Genomic DNA, 6391 nt, shown 5'->3' on the forward strand with positions numbered 1-6391 from the left:
CCCCCCACCCCCACCCCAACCCATGCCTCATACCCCAACCCAATTACTACCAATAACTCCTCAGGCTCTAACCTACATTGCTGGCTGGCCGCCATCACACTTCTGCCTGAGGTGTGCCCTCAGTCCTGTCCCCATGAACTCTGTGACACATATTGTCTCCTTCACCAGTATTTTATATTAACTGCTTTGTCAAATCCTGTTCTCATGTCATTCAAAACCCTAGGGACTCCCAAGTGGCATTAGGCAAAGAAAGAAAAGGTAGAGTTATTATCTCCTCAATCCCCCCAAAAAACAAAATAAAAAGACAAGGATGAAGATTTTCTTCAACAGTTGGTTGTTGGGTTTTTGTTTTCTATTTGGTTGTCAGAAAAGTCATGATGTATTTTTTTCTATGGTTTTCGTTGCAAAAATGCGTCATGACTTTTCCAACAACCCAATAGTTCCAAAGTAGTGACACCAAATGGCCAATATTCTATTTAGCTTATTTCTATCTTTTGCTATAACAGAGCTTGACTTCATTATAAGTATCCCCTATGACATTAAGCACATTTTTGTAGTTATTCTGTACTAATTAACCAGAGGATGTTTTGAACATTACCCAATTTGGATATTGAGTCCAACCCAGTCTGCCCTTACTACCTAACAGTTATTCCTGTCCCACAGTAAGAGCAGAAGATATGGAGGGGCCAGAGTCACATTCCCAACCTGCTGCCTTCTGGTACCACACACTTTACCCCACTGTCCTTGTCCAGAGTAGCACCCTGCACCCCACTGTCCCTGTCCAGAGTGGCTCCGAGACCCACTTCATCTGTCACCATCCACCAGCCACGCCCTCCGTGCTCTAACTCCCCAAGGCCCAGGTCCCAAGGTGAACACTGGAGGCCCCCTCTCCACCTCTACTGACAGCGCTCTGAGATTCCAACACTATTTTAAATAGCACTGGGATTAGTTCTGAAGACAAAGTACATCAATCACAGTGGAGGAACTAACAACCCCTTAATCCCTCAGGAAGAACTTAATAAACATACAAGAAAAACACCTACTGATAATAATAATTTGACAAATATGTTAAGTAAGTGTATCATCACATTCAATTTATTAGATAAGATTAATATCCTTAAACCTTATACACATATTTTAAGTCACAATACATTATTGGGTTGTCAGAAAAGTCATGACGCATTTTTGCAACAAAAAACACAGAAAAAACATATCATGACTTTTCCGACAACCCAATATTTGCAAAGGACTAACTGCACTAGTAAATTAACTCTGGTATGAAGAGAAGCTCACAATTAAGTCTGCCTTTTGGTTAAAATCCTTGTATGCACATCAGCAAATCAATTCCGTCATCACTACTGATCTGGCATGAATTAATGACTGATGGAGGTCCTGGTATCATCATGGCGTCATCAGCACAGGAATGTACCTGTGGTGAGTTTCCTTTCAGATCATAAATTCAGTATCTTGGTTCTAGTGTTGATCCACTAACGAGCTGCTTTGGGAACAGCACCCTTGGGTCTCCTTCTCAGTCCAGATTCACTTTGCATTTTCCACCCACCAGCCTCAAAGGGGTTTTGTGGGAATTACTGATGTCTGAAAGATCTTTCATCTTCGGGGATGAAAGGGGCTAATGAGTATTTGTTGGGACGCACTCCCACTCTGCCCTTTGGTAAGGTTCAGAATCCATCTTCTAAGAGTGTCTGCTGCAGGTAAGAAAATGTCACGTTTGAAGTAAGAATTATGACTAGACTTTTAATTAGGAGGAGGTGGGGCAGCTTGCTGCTGAGCAGAGACAAGGCCCTTCAATTCTAATTCCTCCTCAGCTGCTCTGGTGGGTGTGAACTTGAACCTTACTTCCTGGCTCTGTAATCCAGGTGAAACACTCAGAGCCCCTGTGAAAAGCAGGGCTATCATCAGGGGAAGTCAAACTGAAGTGGAAACATTTGTATAATATCGCAATTATGTAAAGGAGGACTCGGCTATAGCCTCAGGCCCTTCCATAAAAGCATTTAGTCCACCTGAAAAACGAAAAGGGTCAGGGATGACTGAAAATGGATAATAACGCAATCTAATACACAGACCTTATAAAATCCTTTGATTTCTAAACTTTAACAGCAGATTTTAGGCATGAGAAATACCAACTTACAAGTGGTATCTAAAAGAAAACTGATTTAGTTCCTTATAGGAAATAATCTACTTTGATAATGCTAACTGTAGACTACAGTTTTTCCATAACGTTTTTTCAATTATCGTAAAATTTAAAATAAGCACCACTCCGTATGGCGCTTCTGGACCCTCCGTCCTCTGCTGGGTTCCTTCACTCCCCACCCTCCCTTGGATGTTCCTCAGCTCCAGGCTTGGTCCTCATCTCTTCACCTTTGATGTTCTCTTTCTGGGTGACTTCATGACTTTCACTGTCGTCGATGACAACCATGACTTTCACTGTCGTCGATGACAACCAAGTCTCCATCTCCAGCTTAAATGGATCTTCTCAGCTCCAAACCTACTTATTGACCTACTGAATGTGCCACCTCAAAATCAAGATGACCCAAACAAAAGTCATTATTTCGAACCCTACCCTGCCCCCAGATAACCTGGGTCTGGTACCCAAATTGGGATAATGGCCCTTCTGTCCGTGTCAATTACCTTACACCTGGCTCTCCTTTCCCGCTTCTTCACGTCCAGGTGTCGGTACTCCCTTAGCACCTCCTTCACCTGTGCCTCCCTCTTTGCCGCCGCCCTCTGTTCTCAGACCCAGGAGTTGACCCGACCTCTGCCTCTATCATTTCCTACTGGAGTATTTCCAGTCCCTTCTCCATCCACAGATCTCTCCTGCGCACAGCAGCCAGAGGACAATTCTGAAACACAAATCGGATCCCGTCACTGTCATTTGAAACCTTTCAATATTATCCATCCCTTACAATTAAAAGTCCCAAACTTCTTTTCATGGCGAACAACACTCCACGGACCCTTCCAGCTCCTGTCCTTCCAGCCACCAATGCAAATTCATTGCAGCCACGGCATACCGTGTACTCCAGTGCACCCATGCCTTCCATCCTGGCCTAAATGCTCCTCTCGGTTTTCACAAGCTTAGCAAATTTCTCTTCCTTCTCAAAACCAACTTACGTGGTTCTTCTGAGGTGTCTTCCTTAACTTCAGATAGGAGGGATAATAAATCTTCACTTTCAGATATATCACTGCACCTTGTACAAATCTGTGTTCGGGCACTGACCACACTGCACAGGAATTCTTTGCTCATATGCCCACCAGCTATACTCACGCACAGACTCCGTTCTATGAGTCTTTCCTCAGCATTCCCAACACAATGAGCGTTTGGTGAATGAATTACTTAATAAACAAATACAAGTTCTGGAATAGAGTAGTCCTAATGTTTAATAAATCCACCCTAAAATGCTGCTCCCACTTTCTTCCTATCATCCATAAAGTTCAAGTCATTTCAGGTTCAACTGTCTCCATATCAGGATGAAGATTCCAGGAGACGTGACTCCACAATTGTCTGGAAAGTTGACGTGTACATATTCATTTCTATAAATGCATCAACACACTTTTTAAAATATATTTCTTATACATCCAAAACCCAAGCTGAATCATGGGGCACAGTATTGAAGACACACAGAAATAAAAGCACTTTCTTGGGAACCGAGTCTTCACCCCCATCAAGGCCGCATCATCCTAACATAAATTTTCCTTTAAATGACTGAGACAATCAATTTGCCTCAATGTTTTTAAGGCCCTTTGCCCTTATTTATTTGTCATGTCCCTGTTTAAATCACCATAAAGAAATTCCTGAGGAACTGCCTTAAAGTCAGGAAGGATATGCTTACCCGAAACATTTTTTTAATGAATACTGGCTACATGGCATAGGATTCTTTTAAATAGCCAAAGTAAATCAAATTTCAACTTAAGGAAAAGAAATAGCTGTTCATATAGCACATGGCAGAGCTAGACAACACAGAGGGTGATAAAACGCATGACACAGTTAAAAAAAAACAAACAGCAAGACCATTTATTTCTTCAATATCTCTATTGTTCGATTTTCTTAAATAGTGGGAAGCTACCCGGTGACTCAAAGTTGATAACATTGCAAATCATCTGACTTGTTTTTATTTTTATTTTTCTAATATGTTTGAGCTGCTCTGCAAAATATTAGTGTAATGTCAGGCATCTCTTCTATACTCAAGTTACTGTTTAGAACAACCTAGGCCATCAACTTCTTTCTGTGCTCTTACAATGTAATTTCTTATTTATGTCTATTTCTTTCTCTCTCTCTCTTTTTTTTTTGGTATCTAGCTTTAAACAGGTACAGATGATTACATTTTGCCAAGATTATACACAAAAGATACGCTGCTGTGAAGAATATTTGATAACAGTCTCCCCAAAACTGTGTCTTTACTTCCTTCCAATGAAGGGAGCGTTCTAGTCATTCTCTGACTGAACTTCAATCGAACAATGGGAAATCAGGCTATAATGTGTACTAACCGCTACCAGTGGTTCTAAAGGATTATACTAGGCAGGTTCTTCTCACTCATAAAAGTTCCTGAAGAGGGAAAAGAAACCAAAATGGGGTAGCATGCAGTTTAGAAGGCAACAGAAGATAGAAAGTACTCTCTGAGGTATGGCAGCCCTGAATTTAAGTCCTGCTTCCACCATTTTCTTAGTCAGGGCTCAGATAAGCTACCTCAGAGGGCTGAGGTGACTAAATGGTTAATGTGTATAAAGCACCCAGCACAGATCGCTCCCCCATGCTCCAGGCTGCCTACCTGTCACTTCTACTTCGTTGTCTCGAGGGCAATGAAAACTCATCATGTCAGAGTGAGCTAGTGATCTTCTGCTGAATGGTGGACAGTGAAAGGCAACATTATCCATCCAGTTGTGCAGGACATCCTCAGTCTCCCAACCCCAGCCCATCCCCAAGGCCTGCTGATCAATCCATGTCAGTATCTTCCCATTGTATCCACTTCTCTGCGTCACCTCTGCTGCCACCAGCTCACAATGCCACCTCTCTCCTAGACTAAGGGAACCACCTCCCAACTGGTTTCCCCAAATCCACTTTTACAGCCTTACCAAGTCTTGCAAGGTCAACCCTTACCTGCGTCTCCAGCCTCCCCTTTCTCCATTCTCCTTCCTCCCTCCTTATGCCACAGCCACACTCTCCTGCCTCAGGGCCTTTGCACACACACTGCTCCTTTGTTTGAAGTAGAAGGGTATTCCCTATCCTGACCCCACCCCATTCTAATTATTACCTTCCCTTACCCTCAAAGGTAGGACAGGTCCACTTCTCATGGAAACAAGTGCCGTTTCCTCCAGAAAGCTTTCCCTAGTTGAGATAACACGTTTTTGCATAGGTAACTAATCCATGCATGTCTCTTCTGCTGCACTATAAACTCAAAGGAAGGCAGGGAACAAACTGTGCCACTATCTTAGTTCCCGAAAAAGAGCGTGAGATAAGGGTTTGGGTGCAGATGGTTCCTTAGGGAGTCAGCCCAGGGAGAAGCAATGAGTGAGCAGAGAGAGAAGCAGGGAAGATGAGATTGCCAATATAAGGGTGTGTCACCAAGGTCAACACTGGGGCCAGCAGGGCATCCCTTCCACCGGGACCTCCTAGAGCCATGCACATGCCACCCGGAGTTGTCCCCTTGGAAGAAGGAGGCAGAGTATCTGTCCACTGGCTTCAGTCCCCCATTAGTTTGGGGTGTTAACTCTCTCCTGTCTCTGGTCTATGCCAGCACACCAAGCGGGCCCCCACAGCATCAAAAAACTGGTCCCAAAGCAGGTACAATGCTGTCACCACAAAGTGGGTCTGAAACCGCACTCAACCGTCCCTCAAAGCTGTGTCTGAAAATGGAGGCGGGTCATGAGGGTGTGGCTCAGCCAAAGGTGTCTGCTACACTCACTGTGTACTCACTATGTGTCCCAGTGCCCGGTACAGAGCCTGGTACCCACAGAACCCCCATAGGCGGTAGAGTGGTGGTGGTTCTCAGGATCATTACATTTGTTCACATAAATATAACTTCTTTCCAACGGTGCTGGAGTAGTATATTTTTTAAAGTTTTGGGAAAGGAGGGAAAGTTAATTCCATATGATGTCCTGGAAGTTCTCTCCAGAAGGGGGCACTCAGGTTAGGGGTGGGGAAGGTTCCTATAACAACAAAAAGTGTGAATTTTTATATTGTGGCAGTGAAAAGAGCGATTATATGCTTCATAATGTAATTAGCGATACTTAATAACTTGGGCATCTATCCCCAAACATTATTTTTTGCCTCTAGGACATCAGAAAGTTATGTTTAGACACTAGACAAAAAATATTACTATATTTATGTCCAAAATAATTGTCAACCCTGAAGTAAAAATAGCCTCGAGGCATTACG

This window comes from Hipposideros armiger, unplaced genomic scaffold (genome assembly GCF_001890085.2).
Source record: "Hipposideros armiger isolate ML-2016 unplaced genomic scaffold, ASM189008v1 scaffold_86, whole genome shotgun sequence".
Taxonomy (NCBI): Eukaryota; Metazoa; Chordata; class Mammalia; order Chiroptera; family Hipposideridae; genus Hipposideros; species Hipposideros armiger.